At 31.4% G+C, this 21,612-nt stretch overlaps 1 protein-coding gene across 3 annotated transcripts in view; it reads right to left on the bottom strand.

The window, feature by feature from the left end:
• The window catches only part of Hers (Histone gene-specific Epigenetic Repressor in late S phase), a 172,476-nt gene that overhangs the window by 78,701 nt on the left and 72,163 nt on the right, over nucleotides 1-21,612 (bottom strand). The window lies entirely within an intron of this gene.

Here is a 21,612-nt window from a genome sequence, read left to right as displayed (position 1 = left end):
TAACTTGTTATTGACGATTGGAATTTATTAATAACGAATTTAATTTTCCTTAATAAATCATAAAAATATGGCTATTAATGCCAACCTCTGAAACAATCTTCAGCAGATTTACAGACACCAACTACATTTATCTTTTAATTTAATACAAAGTTTTCTCATGGGAGCTTTTTCATTTAATATGAGATTTGCTTTTTCTTCTTAATAATGATACTAGATCGTTATCGTTCAGTTCCCAATTCTTTTTGTTAAATAAATCCTATGAAATATCTTGTATATGGGTGTGATATTCATCGTATTACAAAAAAAGTCCACGAGCATTTATAGGTGTTTACAAAAAGCAAAATCAATCTCATAAATTTTAACATACAATAAATAGAAAACTGTTTTTTCCACAAACAGAAAAGTATATAAGTGATTATTCATTATTGTACATGCTTTTTGATATTGTTCCTTTAAACAGTCAGGTAGGTCTTTAATCTATATTTTATGTAAACGATTTCGGAACCTCTTGTTTGTATATATAATATCATTGTTTCGGAATAAAAAACAAAGGCAATATACACGAGTATTATTTTGGTAATAGATAGTTCTTATTGAAAGCTTTTTCATATATAGTCCTGATTGCTTATTTGTTTTTCTAAGAAGTAATTTAGTACAGCCCCTATACCTAGGTAAATATTACGTAGGAATAGTCGAGAAAACAGAGTTAGAAGTAAAATAAGTTTAAAACAAATGCCATCGTAAAACAACACCAGCTTGGGTTCTCTGCAACGACTTTTGATTTAAGCCCGTTGAAATTTTTATCAGACTTCCACGACTGAATTTTACTTTAGTTTAATGCCAAAGACTTGTTTGTGAAATGAGAAATGCTTTAAGTAAAGAGATAAGCGAATCTTTTTTAGAGTAGATTGCCTTTTAACATAGATAGTTATCTTAAATGTTCTAATCGTACTTGTTGTACACATGATAAACTTCTATTTATTTATAAAATATGTCTATTATGTAGCTGGCTACATGTGTCATAATTATACAAAACGAGAAGTTTCCGATTTTCAATTGCATTACGTTACAAGTATATAAACTTACGAACATAATATCAAGATGAGTGAAATAAAATTGAAATGAGAAATCCTAAACATCACATTATGCCGTATGTGTACAAGATGTTCCAAATATCCCACTAGCAAGGCTTTTAAAATACGTATTTCTATTAGGAGTCTTAAATTTTAAAGGCACTCACATAGTCCCAAGAAATCGGAACATAGTACAAACTCCGACGCATAGCTATTCATACGATATGAAAGTTTAAGATTCGGCGGCAACGTAACTGCATTGCGCCAGTTAGTTAATTTTAAAGCACTTTAACTCATTCCTTATATTAGAAACCCGAAGATACGGCTGAAAAGGAATCGACGATTTTCTACTAGATCAATTTGCTGTGAAAATCTCTGTACAATTGAGGTGATTTGTACGTGGGATATAGCTTTTTGGAGAATTTTATTATACGTGAAGTCTTGTGTCGCTTTGCACGTTTCGTACAAAATCAATTTGAAATAAGGAAACAGCTGGTTTATTACCATTATTGTTTTTTGAATGTTTTAAGAGAAGTTTAAACTAGGGATGTAACGATACCGATACCGATACCGATATATCGGCCGATATATCGGCAAGCCGATATATCGGTATCGCCGATAATAAATCAACCGATACCGATATTTTTTTATTAAATTCTTTCTTTTCTTTTATGTTTTTGCATTGTAGGTATTCATTCATATTGTTTTATTTCTGTTTCTGTAATAGTGTTAAGGAAGAGCGGAACCTCCTGACACAAGCATTTTATTTGCTTACTAGGAGTGTTCCAATCACAAATTTGTTTATGTAAATTGTAAAGGAAAGAAATAAATAATTTTGAATTTTTTTTTTTAATTTTTAACGTGATAACGTTTTTAAAATCGTTTTAGTCGGGTGACATGTTAATAAACTTGTGTCACACCAAAACCTCACGAGCGCGATCGCAGGTATAACGAGAGAGAGAGACGGACCGATCTCCCGTTTCATCTCGAGCGCTGCCACTGCATTATGTTATCACGTAAACATCTCGATCGTAAACCTACTTTACAAACAACCAATTTTTTTTATTTCAAATAATTCAAAAATCCGCGCCCAATGAACGATGCGGGAGGCCGCCCGCGCGTGCGCACTTTGTTTTCTGAAAAAACTCTACCAATAGTAAACTTTTATTAGGTACTGATTGTATGTGTACCTATTTCTTAAAGTTTAACTGACTTCGTAAAATAATAATCTATACATATAATAAATCTGTAGAAGGGTCAATTCTGTACATTGAAAATATTGAAAAAATAAATAGCTGTGGGTGTTACTGGATCGATACCAAACCCAAATATGTGATTAAAAAAATTTTGGTCTGTCTGTCTGTCTGTCTGTATGTGAAGGCATCACGGCAAAACTGACGGTTCGATTTCGATGAAACTTGGTATAATTATACCTTATTATCCTGGGCATAAAATAGGATACTTTTTATCCTGGGAAAATACGTAGAAAAAAAAATAAATCTTAATTTTTCAGTTTCTTCCATAGACGTTGTTCTGTAGAATCGCGAACACACGGTCACATACGGGTCTAATATTAATTTAGTGAGAAACGTCTTCCCAGTTCAAAATGGAGAAATAAACCATCCACGCGAAGACCGACATCCGCGCGGACGGAGTCGCGGGCGGAAGCTAGTACTAAAATAAATGGTTTTGTTGTTTTTTGATTTGGCATTTTTATTTAAAAGAATACGATTAACAGTTGTCTCTGTTAAATGTTGGTAACTTTTTATGCATAATTCACTATTTATTTTTCTACCAAGCCATCGATATCGGTATCGGTATCGGTATCGCCGATACATTACTACAAATATCGGTATCGGTATCGTATCGGCAAAATCATGTATCGTTACATCCCTAGTTTAAACTAAATTAATTGAAATTCCTAATTCTTTAAACTTAATAAAATACGTGTATTTACAACAAATATTTTACTTAAATAAAAATTAAATTATTGACTCTATCTTATTCGCATTCTTCTACATATACTTCCTTTGTGTCTTTACCTCATATTCTTGATATCACGGCCATATAAATCTCCGTACAAAACTTTATCGACATAGGCCAGGGAAATGTTAATTAGGTATTAATTTCACGACTTCCTCACTCTTAAGAAGTTTAGAATTTAGATTAGTGAAGTGGTCGCGCGCCAGCGTTCGCTCGAAACTTTACAAGTTTGAACGTTAATTTTCCGAAGGTTTTATATCGCTGAAATGTTTTAAAAGTCACTTAATTTTATTAGTTTGGTTTGTCATTTTGTTGGAAGTTTAACCAGTTGTTTAGCAATGTTTATAAACCAAAAGAAATATCCAATAAGTAGTGAAAAGGAACAGAGGTTAGAGATAAGGCACGATCCTGCCATTGGAACTATAATAGCCATTTTCCTGTTTCACACATTATGTTCATGCTGTTTTATTCATTGGTTGATTTCTTACCACAACGCATTTGTGTGGTTTTGTATGTTAAAAATTCTGTTTATTTGCACGTCATAATTGATGATTTTGAACGTAATATAAACTTATAATTGGCCTACAATTAAATTGATATTAAAACATTTAATTCTATAAATATTTTTAATGTGAATTTAAAAACTGAAACAACGCTTACGTCATGTAAATGAGTCCTTTTTGTGCAGTGAAGTGCAAGGCACAAGTGAAATTGCATAATTCACGTCGTTTGCACGGAAACTTTTATTTGCTCGTAAAATATATATCGTTATATGGAACCTGTTAAATTAACGTTTATTTCGTAAAACATTAATTTATAAATACATATATAATAAAAACTGGGATATAATAATTAAAGAAAGCATATTTACAGCCATATAGAAGAATACGTTTTACACTTTTACTGCATAACATACCTAGTTTGTTTCACAAAGTGAATATGTTATTCTGTGCGCTATCTAATCTTCCTTGAATTATTATAATTATAAACGATTAATAAGAAAGCCACTCGTTTATAATAATTCAAAATATTAAAAAGAGTTTATTAAGCCATATACATTGAGCTATTGAATGTTCAGTTCATGTAAGAAATGTAAATTTAAAACAAGAAGATAAAATTAATTTATATTTCAACCAGTTTTATAATATCTTCATCTGTCAACGTGGCGAATAAACCGCCTAGATAGCAACATATTTATTTAAACACTTAAGATACTAAAAGTATTTTATTCGATATCAAGACCTTATTTGCGGTAATACTTGTAAAGTTTATAGTTGCAATATAATATTATGATCTCACTAAGTTTTATAAGAGCAATCGGTACAAATAAGGCTATAAACACAATATTGTGTTAGAATGAATAAACGCGTGGAATCTGTACGTTAATTAAACAATGTTTGGTGATATATTAAAAGCAATAAGGAAACGAATCAAGTTATATAGCGTCGAATTTCGGCAGAATTCCAAGAAAGTTGCTTGTGATTCCCCAACTCGGTAGCTCTAAACTTATCAAAGTGATTTGGCAAACTTGTATTCAAACTCTTTCGAGACGTTTAAACTAAATGTCCCAACGAATCAAGTGTAATGTAACACGATTTATTTTTTGCAAGGACACGTTCCAAAAACAATTATGCAAGTAATAAACATGTCCTCAGACCAGTTTAATGCTTTACTAACTAATTTGGCATGCGCTGGGAATCTGCTTGAATACATTTAGCGTATATTCAAACCGCTGTTGATTTATGCGCGGGAACTATTTAAGCGTATAAAAATAGTGGTACATTTAAAGTTACTGCCATAGTAATACTGGTGCAGTTAAGGCGCAGTTAACAATGATTTCGAGTGCATATTGCGACGTTTACAGTAACAAAAGGTTAACAGAAATGCGATAAGTATACGGTAGAATGAAACCCGTTATAAATAAAGAATATAATCCAAGTATTTTTCTGCTTATGCTTATTTAAACTGCTTCAAAACGTCATTTTAAAACCAACATTATGTTTAAAAGATCTAATCATATTTCATAACATGAAAGTGAACAAGATAAGATGTTAAAATATCATTTAAAAGATTGAGTAATAAATCTATGAAAACTTAAAGTAGATACCATAAAATACCGATAGTGAAGTTATCGAAGATTATCATAGTTTTAACGTTATCGATAATGTTACAACAACTTTCAAAGTCAATATCTTCCCTTGGAAGATAAAGCGACTGAGTCGCTGTCTTTGCATTTTTATTATTCTTGTTTACCGTCTTTGACAACTTGTCGGATTTTTTAGTTTTGCTTTTCCATAAAAAGACCCCAATTTCAAAACGATAAATAAAATTTATGAGAATTGTCTAAGTTTTAACGTATTCTTGTCCAACATTTTTCAATCAACTAAGTTTCATAATAATCCTTTTTAACAATTAATTAACAACATTGCTTTCATGGAACACATATTAATATTCAGGTTAGCGATAGAGAGAAAGTATTCCAACCGTTTGAACCAAAGCATAAAGGGTTTTATCCATCCTCAGCTTATTAGTAAAGAGCAAAAAATGTGCGGCATCCCTGTCTTTGAAATGGAATAACAAGTTTTTTTCCCACTTATTGTTATATTTATTGCTTCAGGGTTTCTCCCGCGTTTATCATTAGGAGCTGGTTATTTCACTCGTAGCAAAACATTTATTGTAAAGAAAACAATATTAAGACATATGATCATTATTTCACGCTAAAAGTGGTAATGAAAAACATATGAAGCTTAGAAATAAACAGTGATCATCATGTTTACCATTACTCAAGACGTGACGAGATATTTTACGGCGAATATCCGCGTGTATCAGTATCGTATTTTAAAGCTTATTTCGCTTATATTAAGTGCCTTTTCGTCTGCAGCATTTCAAACTAAATGGATGCTGCGTTTAGGCTGTATGACACCAGTTATGCTCTCGAGGAATTTCTATCCTGTGATAGCTAAACGATGTCCTGACAAGGAAAACGATTCTCTATTGCCAAGATAAATATAACAACAATTGAGAGTGAGCGTCGGTCTCGAACTATTTTTAGATTTCCCCGTGTTGGGTGCGAATATTATTCTGTATCCGTCGAGACGTATTTATATGTATTGACATTGCAATGGACATACCGATTTATATGAGCACATCCGCATATAAAAGCGTGTTTATCGCTGCAATTATATAACGCAGTGTCTGCCATTTAGTCTGATATTGCACTTCCCGTGTGCATTTATGTCAATTACGTTTTTATTAATTCTTTTAAAATTAGTCGAGCATAAATTGTGATATTTAACTCCAGTATTAAAGCTATGAATAGGTTTGTTGGTGCATGTTTTTTTAACTTCAAGGCATTGAGGTTTTGTCCGTTTCTCTTGGTTGTACATTATAAACTTTATTTATTAAAAAATCTTTGTACTTATAATTTTAATTCCTTTATTACGCTGTATTGTTTTAAGAATATATTTTAATCTCTGTCACCATTACTATCATCAAATCTTAATTTAGAAATCGATATTTTGAAAATTGTATAATTATTGAAAAGTGATATAAGTATACAAACGGTTTATTTTTAATATGATTCATATAATCTAAATGTTATATTTCCTGTGCGTCCTGCAGTGCTCAAATAATAAAGATAGGTATAAAAAACCAAAGTTCGTATTTTAAGATTTTTCTCATTTTGAACGAAGCTGGCTCTTACTGAGTTAGTATAAATTTAAACATCCATAGTAGTTCAGTTACGAAACATTGTAGGTGTAGGTTTATATAATATGCGATGGTTTAAAATGGATGACATTTTCAATTCCTGTTAAAACGCTATTTTAATTACACTTACACGCATTGCTTCTCAGAATCTGTTGAACTTCAAATATGAAAGCTTTAACATTTAACTGTATAAATATTTTAATATATCTATTTGTTAATGGGAAAAGGATTTATCTTCTAATATATAAAATTCCCCTGTCACAATGTTAGTTACCATACTCCTCCAAAACGGCTGGACCGATTCTCATGAAATTTTGTGTGCATATCGGGTAGGTCTGAGAATCGGCAAATATCTATTCTTCATAACCCTAAGTGATAAGAGTGGCAGAACAACGTTTGCCGGGACAGCTAGTCATCATATAAAATGCATTTGTTTTACTAGCGTGTCGTAGATATGCACATGATTCATTCGAGATTACAGAAACACGAATCTTAGATAATAACATGATAATAATGGAGAGCGTGAACTGTATTAGATACTATTATAATCATAATCTACTGTAGACTATATAGACCACAGATCACAGAAATGATAATATAGACTTATTTGCATTTAAACGAAAGTTCACACTAAATTCAAAGTAATTAAATCAATTCCACAAAAGCAGATAATTCCGTAACAATATAATTTAATGATGTAATCAAAGGCATAATTTAAAAGATCCTTCCCACAATTACCAGGATGGCGCTTAAAGGATAATGGTGGAACGCCGAAAACAAAACGTAATTCAATCCCGTGGCAATGACATTTATATAAAGGGAAAGTAATTACGATTTGTTGGCAAGATAAAGAAATTATTGCAAGGGAGAGATGTAAAGTTGACTACATAATACAGTCGGTTATACAAGACCGCTCATTAGCCACTTTGTTGATCTAATTCCGTATTGCATGAGTTTCTAAATAAACGCTCATTCGTAGAGCAATTAAGTTTTGGATTTGGTCGGCTTATGGAAATATTTGAGCGGCGTTTGTGAGGCTGCGGTCAGCTCAGGTTTTGTGTTTAATCGCGGTTATTTGTTTAATTAAAAATTAAATAAATCCTCCATACATTTACAATTTACCTAATCGTACTGATACATATCTTTATCGCTAGGAGCTAAGGCGGCTATAGACTATGAAGTTGAATAAAGTTTGCGTCTCTAAATAATAAGGAAAAATACGTATTTAATTATAATTATTAATCCATAAGACAGAATTATTACACAACGTACACGTGTACACCTAATATGATGTGGTATTTATTTCATGAATTGCTTGATTTGCATAATTTGTGCCAAATAAATTCTAATGTGTAAAAAACAAAGGAAAAAAGCTCATCCTACAAAACGTGCAAACCATATTAATTCCTTTAACTTAAATATGTTTTTAATAAACTTATAATCTTAAATTGATTAAAGGATTAATCCGACCTCATTGCTTATAGAAGGTCAAACGGGCTGAATAAATAAAACCGGTCAAGTTGGAAGCAGATTTTCCCGTTAAATATTTTCATCCTCGTCTCGGGATACAATTTTTCCTTTATCCCATTTAGGGTCAACCTTCTGTTCAAACACAAATCAACTCGGAGGTAGTAATTTGTATTTTTTCAAACGTCTAATGGATTTTCCGTAAGTAAATTTTTATTAAATCTTGTTACAGTAACACTAATTATTATAAGTAGAGTAGATCTCTACGCAACTAATTCCCGATTAAATATTCATAATACATATATAGATAATCCTTGTTTATTTACAATAACGTTCAATATAACAAATAATTCTTGAGTATATTTTTACAATATTACATTTGATTAAGCATAACATCTGGTGCACGTAGGAGTTTAGAATTCATTTTGTGTGTAGGAAGGTCTCATAGAGATAATCTTATTTCTATTCTAGGGAATATCAGGATTTTTAATACATGACTGAAGTATTTTTAGTGCTGACCTTTGAAATAAAGCTTTGGATATTGAGACTTTTTAATTGTTCTCGTTCAATTTACTTGTAGGTATGTGTTAAAAGTTACATACAGAACATTGTTCTTATTAAAATTGCAATATGGTAAACCGCTAGATAAAAAAATAATACGTTAATATATATTATACTGTGTCAGCGAGAACAGCTTATTCTGAAAAGAAACAGCATTTTCATATAAGTTATTTCGTCGAATATATCATTTCTCGTAATAAAGATTAAAGAATACGACTTTACAGTTTACAGCATTAACGGAACGACCTTATGCGCGATATCTAGATCGGAATAATTGGTAACAGCTATAAAAAGACAAAACAAACATTTCGTTACATAACTATGGTTATCGGGACCGACTTTGAAACTTAATACACTCTTTTTGCATCAACTCGCTGCAATTGAGAGGAATTTTATTTTTCGTAGCCGTTTCATAGTAATCGTCCCACTAGAGTGTCGTCAATGTTTGTATCGAGTTTGCCCCAAATAAATTACCGTCTCGATTGACCTAGAAAGCTCGGATGCTACGTAACAATGGCCTCCGCTAGTCACTAAAACGCCATGTATTTATTTCTTGCCAATTATTGGCTCGATATATTCTTGGAATGAGTTGTATTTTGTTATGTCTGTACACCGTCTAATTAAGAGATTTATATTAAAGAATACGAGTTAAACAGAAGTATTTTGTTCGTGAATTACGTTGGTTTGTAATCCAGGACATTATAAATGTGTTAAATAATAAAGACTTATTTTGTTTGTATTTTCTAATGCTCAATGGACCAACTAATAAGTTTTATTACAACTTATTATTAATTTGACTGATTCGATTATTTTAAAAATTAATGATATTTAATAAAATATATGAATATTGAAAGTTTACCTTCGTAATTTAAATACTCGCTATTATTAATAAAGCTTATACATTATGAAGCACGTTATTAACATATTTAATCAAGTTAAATCGCTATTAATATCACTCAAGCTATAAGCCAGCGATTTATTACAAACGATCGATGCAATAAAACATGCCTTTACAATATAATCTCTCATAAAGGTATAAATCTGTTTGTAACAAAACAAACTGAAGGGTTTAGTGAACGAATGAAATGTATGAATTATGCATGAATACATTCGGGCGGGCGATGTCGGTATTGCGATGTTCATATCACTTACATAACAGAGATGCACTATGTAACATATGAAAGTTTCAAATAGATTCAAACATGACACAATATACAGATAATGTGTTTACAACATCGTTAGCTTTAATACCCTCAGCGAGAGAAACAGAATAATAGTTGCGTTTGATGCAGAAAAGGTCACTACGTATTTACAGGTCACTCGCTATTAATTAGGTGTTAAATGCCTGTTTAACAAAGCTCATTCCGTTCACTTCGATAAAGTTTGTTAGTAACATGTAGGCTGTAATTTACTACATTACCCCCAATAGAGATTGCAAACTGTTCGTGTTTACCTACTGCGAGTTTCTCTGTTGTATGCGCACTTTAAATTAATTAATTACAATATAATTTATGGAATAGTGTTTTAACGTTTATAAAATGTTTGATAGTTATTGTTGACTAAATTGTCTTAGATATTGAACCAAATTGTAGATATCAAAAACTAAAGAGAAAATTATACAGTATTTATAGAAGTTTAAACAAGCTTGAGTTAATATTATTTGATTGTCATTCGTGAGATTCATAAACTCATTTAATGAAAGAATATAATAATGTTTCTTACAACTTACAAGTTTTATTGCCTACCTACCTTAAAATAAAGAATTAAAGCAATCGTACAAACAAAATATAATATAGAACGTATATGAACATACAGGGTGACGTGTAAAACGACGCAACATCAAACAGTCCCAGCCTGTAATATAAATACAAGGCAACTCGCAATCACGCCGCCACCCATGCAGCCGTTTTCAGTTTTAAAACGCTTACAATTAATAGTTTTCGCTTTGATCGTATCGATAACAGGTTTGTGACGGTTACGGTAAAGCCTTCCGGACTTAATAACCTGTCAGCTACTGTTCAAACTGGGATTTCGGCGTGCAGTCACGCTTTATGTGAAATAAAACATGTTACCTTTTGCACAACTTTATTTCACAATTCCTATACTTAAATATGTTTAAAAGCGTTCTGGTGTTAAATTGAATAAAGAAAATCACACATATTGGAGAAATATAATTTACTGGTTTTTACCCGACTGCCAAAGAAGGAGGGTAATGTTTTTCGAGTGTATGTAAGTATGTATGTATGTCTTTTCCTTTGTGACCACCTGTAGCCTAAACGGCTTGATGGATTTTGATGTATGAGGTATCGTTAGATTTGTCTTGATTACGGGAGTGTCATAGGATACATTTTATCCTAAAAGTCCCACGGGATAAAGACATAATAATATTTTTTCTAAATTTCCCTTTAAAAAAATATGTATGCGGTATCATTAGATTCATTTCAATCACTCTTTTTTTAGTGTGCAGTCGGGTATTTTGTTTTTTTAATAATTTACTTGTTACTTATTGTATAATAACGAATTATTTATTTTTATACTACATTTTTATAACGGTGGCAAAACAATTCCAATCATTAAGTATAATTAATTATTAAACATTGAATATTCACCCGTATTATTATAGAATTCCTCAAACAAAACATCGAAACAAAACACCTTGCGTGTGCGTGTCCGTGCGCAGTTTTTAACGCAATATAATATTCTGAACTTATATAAATGTCAAAGCGTAAACCTATCAGCATTTTCAATTACAAAATAATTGACCGGTAGGCGGTCGCGAGTTGTTAATGAATTCACATGTGCTGGGTGACCTTTGAAACCGTTTGCGAACCGCCCACCGCGTAGCTGAGATTAGTTCTATACACCTAGTTATTGGCGATCAAATAGCCAATGGAAATTAAATTGCGTTGCCTGTGTTTACAATAGAGGGTAAATTAACATTGTTTAAGCTTTGCGGATTTACGCTTGGATGTTTCGGCTTAATTTGAATAAAAGAAGATGTTTTGGAGCCTAGGATGCGGTAGAAAAAAGTAGCTGGCCTTTTTGATATATTTTCTCATTAACTTAAGACAACTAACACTAACTGAAACAGAATAAAATAGTCCAGAACATTTAGAAAAGATATTTTTATTTCGCAGCGCTAAGTTTGAGAAAACAATTAACAAAAGGATTCCTTAATGTTTTCCAACTTCCAATTCAGATCTTCTTTAACATTTGCCTGTATAATAAATGTCTAATACGAATTGGAATGAAGAATAATAAAACTTTAATAAATGAAAGTATTAAAGAGTAAACACTTCACGCTTCTGTAATTAGAAGCTTTATTATTTCCAAAGTTCATTCGGGAAAAGAAACAACACAAAGAGGTCAGGTTATGATTTAAATTTCTTTCGTCGTAAAACTTTTATTCCTTAGGAAATACTATGCTATATCTGTTTTAACGGATATCAATTTATGCGATTCTAGAAGCCGTTTTTCTTAGAAGTTTATAAATAACATCTCGCTAAGGTTTCCACGAAACTCGGAAACTGTTGAAAAGCATTCCGTTTGAAAAGAATATGAATATGAATTACAATCTATGAATCTAGGTACTCAATATCTTTGCGTTGAAGTATTGGAATTTCGTCTTTGTAATAACATTATAATATGATTGAGAAATGTCAATAAAAATAATTTTATTCTTCTTGTACGTATCTACATAACCATACATACTTGTATGTACATATGTAGTTTATAGCCTGTCTTTTACCATTTGACAGGGCTCCTTTATACGGCACAGCATTTCAATAAACATCTCATTTTCTATTCAATATATTTGACTACAAGAGGATCCTATTTATTGCGTGGCATTTATCCCAGTGACGTATATTCGCACCCACACACGTTATCCATACCCTTTATCAATGGACACCCACACTCACTTAATCGTACAACCTATTTATATTGAGTCTTCCGTTATTAATAGATCACAAATTTAATAGCCTCTGATTCAATACGGAACTCTACATTTTATGACCACTCAATCAAGGTTGTGTATTGAAACATCGGTGTTTAGTCTATTATTATAGATAAATAACAATTGGAATATTTCCTTTGAAACCAACATAAGACTTTCGTTTTAATTTATCAGATAAGTTTATAAATTTATCTAAAAGAGTATATTTTCTTGTGATAATTTGTAAACTAATATAAAACGTAATACGAAGATTAATATAATAAGAAACAGAAAAAGTGCAGTTAAGTGCAACTGACGATTTATTTTTAAGCATTTGTGATTATCCTTCATATAAATCGATTTTGTATTAACAAAAACAGTTAATAAAAACAAGTATCCTGAAACTTATTAAGGATTAATAATATTAAAATAAATTCAGTAATAAAGTTAAAAACAAACAGTACTTAATTTACCTTATCAGATATTTTCATATTCAACCACTCCAAAAAACCAATACCATTAATACATCTCATTTAACGACACAAAATCCGCAATTAAAACTTTGAATCAATACGTAACTCAATGGATTCAAACGTAAAAACTCGCCCTTAAACTGTTAACGTAAGTAAAAAGCGACTGAATGGATAGTAAATTGAAAAAGGTATGTGTGATAAAATACTGCGAATAAAAAGCAACTTATGTTCAACGCATTCTCACTGTTTAATTACGAGTGCATTATGTAGGTCTTGTGGTACTGGAGTAAGGTGATTCATTAAACGACTAATAAATTCTTTTATAATTACGGCTTTACTCCGTTTGTAGTTATTCTATAGGCTTTGCGTTAATCGCTCAGATTTTAAATACGAAAATTGTATAGTCTTTGAAAGCAATTGTGAAAAACTAAACTATTTAATGCTTTAAGCTGTAACATTTATCGCAATAGTTTAGTACACGTTTACCATAGTTTAATATCAATAAAACCCTACTTAAATTATTATTTTTTTGTTTACGTATCTTGTATGTAGGTATATGTGTGTATACCTTGAGATATGATTTTAATCCTGTAAGTCTGTGAACTGAGAACAATAATTTGCTATTACTAACAGGATAAGGGCTGTTAGATTCTTTCATACGCTAGGAAACCCTTTTTATTTATGAGTTATGTGATTTGTGAACATGAGTAGAAAAGTGTAGGTAGAGTTGAGTCCCAATTTACCCAAATGTAGTGAATAGAAAGCGGCTTTACATAACAAAGGTAACATGATACTATACGTTTTATGATTAAAAGGCCCGTAGTTTCCTAACATTTTTTCCTTCCTCAAATGTATGAATATTACGCAAAATACGTCTCGTTTTAACGGTATACTTATCATTGCTATGAACTATCATTGATATCCGATTCTATGAATAGCAGATAAATTACTCAGTTTGTAATTAATATGCAGACTCCTTAACTAACCAAAGAACTTAATTGATTTCGAATTAAAGAGCCATAATGAATCGTAAAGAGAGAAAGAAAAAGTGTACTTTGGCGGCATGTAAGAAAACCGGTATAGTCTGTAATGGCTGCGACTTGCGATCATCACTCGCCCAATAAGAAACCAGTAAACATGCCGGTAATAAGCTCGATCGATACTGCCCTTTAGTATTCAAGAGCGATCATTGTAGCTCTCACAGCGAAAACTGTATCGTTTTTCTCGTAATATATTTGTTTCTTTTGCTATGTAAAACCGAGTTGTAATCTACGACTAAACATGTGTTTATTGAGTTATTCTATATCGTATTTCTTTATCATCACTACATAGTATAAAACAAAGTCGCTTTCCCTGTCCCTATGTCCCTATGTCCCTATATCCCTATGTCCGCTTAAATCTTTGAAACTACGCAACGGATTTTGATGCCGTTTTTTTTAATAGATAGAGTGATTCAAGAGGAAGGTTTATATGTATAATAACATCCATTAAATAGTGGAGAAGTACTGTTATTTTTGAGTTTTCTAATGTGATGTCGTAAATAATTACATTTTTTCCGCTTATATTGCAAACGCAGGCTCAACCCTACGAGTTTTATCAAAATAATGTACTAAGTATTGTACACATTGAAAAGGTCTACAGAAAAGTCCGCGATGGTATATGTCTATCTCTTATGGATAACCCACAATAACTTTTTTTTGTCATTTACTTTTTACGACAAATAATGGATAATTTTCGAAGCGATTTTGATAAATACAGCATTAATCCTTAACCAATTAAATACCTTGAATACATTGTTCATTTAATATAGATCTATATGGCCCTTTATACTGTATGATTTAAGTGAATATTTTCGAAGATATTACAGATTTAAAAATTGCGGGACGTAGCGTTTGAGGCGGTACCGGCCGCGGCCGGCCGCCATTGCACCCGTGCGAAGCCGGGGCGGGTCGCTAGTATCTTATATTATGTGATATAATGGTCACGTATGTGTGCTTGAATACATCCAATTTTTAGGTAATAACTAATAACTAATAGCAGACTAGCTGTTCGAGACTTCGTTTGTGTGGGAGACGAATGACGACAAAATCACATAATTTGCTAAAAAGTTATCGATGCCAGGTTTGGTCATAGCGAGATATTAAAAAAAAAGGCTATAAAAATACATACAATATACAAACAAACTTTCATTAAATATAAATAAAAAAAAATTGAAAAGGAAAAGTATTTAGATATTGTTTAATATCGTAAACATTCATGAACGTTTTATGATTGTAGTAGAAAAAGGATTCTCGTAAATCAATTAGCCTATACAGGGTGTCCCACTATTGGTATACTAAGCGCGAAAGGACTTGTAGTTTTGCATACACTGATCACGTGAAAAATACTTAAACAACAAAATTACGTCAAAAAATTTTTGCTAATTTTTTTCCTGAAAATCCATGTTTTCATCTCTAGCTTCGCGCAGCCGGCATATACCGCTTCTCTAATGTGGGCATTTTGTCTATGAAAACATAATCTTAAACGATAGGTCACGTGCTGGTGGTAAAGTTGAGCGGGTTGCCTGTTATGGGTGTTCACATAGAGTTTTAAGAATTCATCTATTTGAAAAAAAAATGCGTCTGGAATTTTATAAGTATTTTTTACGTACTCAGCGTATGCAAAACTATAACCTCCTCTGAGCTTAGTATACCAACAGTGGGACACCCTGTAGATTTGTAATTAAAGGATTAACATTTAGATTTATAATAATTTTAATAGAGGCTTCTACGTTGCTACGTGGTACAATTTTTATTTATATTCGTGAGTGCTATAAGCCGAATATAATTAAGTTACAAAGTGTCAGAAAAATAAATCAAACACGTCGCCAGAGGCACTCTAAATTTTATGTAGCAGTTATAATATCATTGCCAGACTCCCGAAATTTTATTTCAAGATGTAAAGAAATATATTTTTCTTTATCAGACTGATTGATTTGCGACCGTACTCGTATTTAGGAAATAAAGTCTCGCAGGTTTGAAAAAAATTTAGGGCAGAGTGCTTTACGACAGTCGTTAAATTACGTCGGCAGCCCGTTAGTCCGTTTTGCAAGCATAAAAGTTTTTTCAACCAGCACTTTTTGAAGATTTTTCACCGCTCTACGCGGAAATAATGATGTCGGAGTATTATTGTACTTGAAGTTCCTTTGTTTTAATAACTTGTGTGGACATTTGCTACTTTATTTATTATCATGAGGAAGGCGTTGTTTTTTTGTTGAAGATGATCTTGGTAATTGGGTAGGATTGGAATTATTTTTGATTGTAATATTCGAGCTCGTGAGCTCATGAAGCGAAAGCGACGGAACAATATTTGGGTAAGGAAATGACTCGACATAATAGATATTAAAGGATGAATCAGGCATAAGTACACATTATCTGTTATTATTGCTTACAAACTTGAAAGTTGTTTTAAAGGTGCAGTTTTTGAAACAGACAGTTTTTAAAACAATTCCTATACTTACCCTTAAAATGCTTATGCTAGAATAACCAATAATAATTATTTATTAACAGATAATAAAACAGTACACTATTGTTCTAAAGTCTAAACTTTTAACTATAAACTGTATAATATTATATTATCTGTGACTAAACGTAACAAAGTTCCCAGTAAAGCATTTATATACTCCATGTATTCAAAGCATACATTTAAATAAGTGAATAAGGAATAGAATCAGGCCAAGACACATTTTAATATCGTGAGTAGTTTGTTCGCACGATTAGATACAACGCTCTACATTTTACAGCAGTTACTTCCGAGAAAGAGGTTATTTTGAGGGGCCACTATCCACTATTTATGAACGAAACATTAAACGCATATATTTGCATATATAGTTTATAAAACGAAAGTATTAATAAAAATTTTAAGTAATTCAAATTGTAAAATTGTTTTACAAACAATCCGTACTTGCCTAAAGCTCTTTTAATTTAAAGGAGCATAAAGAAGCTGGGATATATTGAAATAAAAATGTAAGTTAATATTTTAAAGGTTAGAGTCTTAAGTTGAACTGATTTTATAAACTGTAAACCTGCATTATCTCGAAGTATTAAAGGTCACATGTACAATAAAGTTTTCAGCATGAACTATTGACCTTTTAAATGCGTAGAAGATGGCTCATATATTTTTAATAGTGTTTTAATGTAAGTGCTAGTTATTCTAAAACCTATATAAAATCTTATAAAATCGCCTACGACTTTATATATTATGAATAAAATATTGCATTTAATATTATATTATACTAGCCTTCCGCCTGCGGCTTCGCCCGCGTTTTCAAAGAAAAACCCGCATAGTTCCGTTCCCGTGGGCTTTCCTGGATAAAGCCTAGCCTATGTTGCTCAGTGAAGATGCAGCTTTCTAATGGTGAAAGAATTTTTGAAATCGGTCCAGTAGTTTATGCGTGAAAACCATACATACATACATACATAATTACAAACCTTTCCTCTTTATAATATTAATAATTATATATTATATTATTATATATTATAGTATAGATATCACTTATAAATTACAAATATTATGTTTGATAATTCTGACGGTACTTACTGGTTATTTATGCATGTATATGTTTTATCAATGATAATTTATTTAACATGTAATGTTATGAATATGTAATTTAATATTCATTTTTCTCAGATCTCATAAATTTAATGAAAATAAAATAAAAATTGCTGATTAAGATTATACATACCAAAAATATTGCAGTGAGGAAGTTGTTAATCAAACATGTTAATGTTGCTATCATCCTATTTAGGTAAGCAAATGATAAGGAAGACGTTGCCTAGCATTAAAGGGATTTTGCCAAATATTGCTTCCTATAATATCCTGATTTTGTCCAACTTTGTGTGTTCAATAAAGAGTATATAAATAAATAAAGGGGCTAGTAAAAATAAATTATGAATGTTTACTATGCGAATGAAAATAATAATAATAAATAATGACTAGAACTCGACTTCTAATCCCTGCACCACACTGTTGTAGATCTCTAACGGCTAAATCATTATCGTTGAAATTCAAATATGTTTGTAGTTATAAGTTTAATAATTATTAATATGAATGTGCATTGGAATGTTTATAAACTTAAAGCGGTTTCGGAATGTTCATTCTATTAAACCGTAATGAAAAGAATTTTATAGGGTTCTATAAAAGGGCTTCTTTATTTCAAAACAATTTACAATTAAATAATTACACCTATAGGCTCTCTAACTACTGTACAGTTGTTGAATTATAGTGCCTATAATCGTTGTTTACGAGACAAGACCCTATCAAATTAAAATACAATGTTTAAGAAATTAATTTTACGACATATTTGAACCAAGTAATATCTAAGATGTTGTATAGTTATTCTATTTTTGTTTACATGACGATAAGATTGTATATTTGAAATTAAACATCATTATATGTATAACTAACTTTACCCGCAGACGAACCCGCGGGCAAAGCAGGTATTTCTTTTGCTTATGAGTTATTCTACATCACTATCAAATATCATCAAAATACGTACTGAGTTTTTTTGCGTGAAAACGAAAAAACATCCATACACTAACACTTACCAAATATCCATACCATTCGCATTCCTACAAACTTTCGCATTTATATTTTACTAGCTTTCCGCCCGCGGCTTCGCCCGCTTTGTCTAAAACATAATAAATTATATACTAAAAGTTAAAACCTTCCTCTTGAATCACTCTATCTATTAAAAAAACCGCATCAATATCAGTTGCGTAGTTTTAAAGATTTAAGCATACATAGGGACAGAGAAAGCGACTTTGTTTTTATACTATGTAGTGATAAGCTGGATTTGAAATCTGTTTGCTTAGGCAATTTCTGTAATTACGTGTTATTTGAAAAGTTTTATTACAGATTATTATAATATTGTAATGTCCTAGAAGTTTGATTAATATCTATGAATTAATAGTTTCGAATAAATTCTGCTAATAACATGTTGTATGCATTTCTCACCTGCTTTACTGATTGTAACTTTGTGCTTGTAAAATATATTTGACATAATTTTTGATAATTACTCTTTTTTATTTTACGCAAATAAATTGATATTTATGGTCACCACTAAACCTGAGAAAATACATATAATGCTATGCGTTTATTGTAATAATTCTAATCGCACTGTATAACATCATGAAATAATAATGCACTGAAAACAAACATAATACCTGAACAAATATCCTTTCATACATAATTACCTGTAAACCAAAGAACTGAATTATCTAATTGTATGACAACGACAGACCGTATCCAAAGGTCACCTCAACCTGTCTGACCGTGGCGTGGTAGTGTAGTCACCTGTCACTGTAGGTCTTCATATGTAATGTTGACAATTGATTGTTCAATGTTTTAAAGGACTTGTGAAGATTTAAATTCGTGTTCGTAAATGTTATTTAATGTGTCGTGTTAGAAACTCTTTCATCGCTGCCTTTGTTATCACTACAATATATATCTAGTATAAAATAAAGTCGCTTTCTCTGTCCCTATGTCCCTTTGTATGTTTATCTTTAAAACTACGAAACGGATTTTGATGCGGTTTTTTTTAATAGATAGAGTGATTCAAGAGGAAGGTTTTAGTATATACATAATTTATTAGTTTTTAGATAAAGCGGGCGAAGCCGCGGGCGGTAAGCTAGTAATTTATAAGTAATGAATGGAAATAAAACCACATTCGACCACTTTTTATGTTATTTTATTTTCATATCTAGTAGGAACAAAAAATACATACCTAAAACAATTTTTTTGTCTCTTTATAATATGTGAATTAATTAAACCAAAAAGTATATAAATTTACGTAGATACGGTAAAAAGTAATAATTTGTAGAGCACTGAAATTATGACTTACCTACTAGATACCATATCGTCCTGCTTAAATTTATTACGCTTTATTTTAATTATAATTTATAATGTAACAATAAATCTTACTACAGCATTTCGTATTCCGTTTTATTATGTACTTTATGTAGTTGTACTAAGATTTACTTTCCTAAGAATATTTCTAAAATCTTCAGTACATTCTGGTTTTTGTTTGCGGCATAAATTAATTATCATTATGCTGCCTAATTTGCAAATGCAACTGAGTGTTGTTCCAGCTTGTACGTGTTTAACTTTAATGTAACTCAACTGAGTGTGGATTAACATATGAACGCGATGCGAGCCGCAGTTTGTTTTAGCGAAAACTTTGTTAATTACATTACTTACGCTTTCATAGTCAAACATTGTTGAATTCTCACTATTGTTTTGTTTTTCATAAAGAGCTATCAGCCAACTGAGCAGTGATAGTAACTTTGTCTTTGGCTATGAAGGTTCTAAACCAAGCTAAGAAGAAGCTTGTAATCATAAGTACGTCCATAGTTCGTTGTTTTGTTAATTTTCAAGTAGGGAGTTACGTGCTTGTGTATTGTGTAATATCAGATTTTTCTTTTTTTCATTAATTAAAAATATTGCAGTCGAGTGTTTTTCTCGTTAGGAATGTACAATAGGGAAAATATTGGGAAAATCGTATTCACGTCGTAAACAACCTGAATTCTTTTCATTTCCAGGTTATTTTATATCGTCAATCTTACTAAAACTTTAGTTTTGACACGTAAACATTTTATTAACGCGTAATTGAATGAAAACGTGTTGAGAATAAGTATTTGGATGTCGTAATTTCCGACAACACAAAGAACGAGGGGCAATATATTATGAATGAATGAGTAAACAGGAAAATAGATGTTTGTCGGTCTATCTTATTCATGCCCCAATTTTATTGTCGGCTAAGTAGAGAGTCAGTGTAAATACGGTTTGTCAACGCAACAAGTCGTAGGGGGTGGCCAACTCTTATGAGTTTATGACCAGGGGGGTAACCGGCATCTCTTATAGCAAGCTTATTATAACATTACTATGTCTTTTCGTACCGTGACACCCTTAACGCAAGCTTGTTGCAGCGTTAAACTGATTTTGTTTTTGTAGCAATTTTGATGACGCCACTCGTAATAGTTCACTCAATTATTGGGACCGGTGCGAACTGCGATCTATTTGACAATTTGACAGTTATCAGATAATAATAGAACTTTACATCGGCTTGTTCGAAGAAAAGGCTTCAAACCTTTTGATTTAAGAAGAATCGTGTACCTAAATAGTAAATAAGTGCGTAATCATCACGAGTCCCTATGAGATATGGGGGCATCATATGAACAATTTGAAAATACAATATAACCTACAGATTTATCTGTGTAAGTACCATATAATGTAAGTACCATACCCAATGCAAATCTATTGCACGCCTCATAAGCGAAGCGTTGAGGTGGGTACTACTGTCACTTCGCGCAAAACATCTGATTTTTCAAACTTAAAATGTCTTTATGTATCATACATTGCACTTGTAAGATAATAC

Source organism: Colias philodice, chromosome 7 (genome assembly GCF_061535455.1).
Source record: "Colias philodice isolate Cphi_HAF_F1 chromosome 7, ilColPhil1 Martin Lab GWU primary, whole genome shotgun sequence".
In the NCBI taxonomy this organism is placed as follows: domain Eukaryota; kingdom Metazoa; phylum Arthropoda; class Insecta; order Lepidoptera; family Pieridae; genus Colias; species Colias philodice.
The sequence above is the reverse complement of the archived record's forward strand: the minus strand, read 5'-3'. Positions and strand labels throughout refer to the sequence as shown.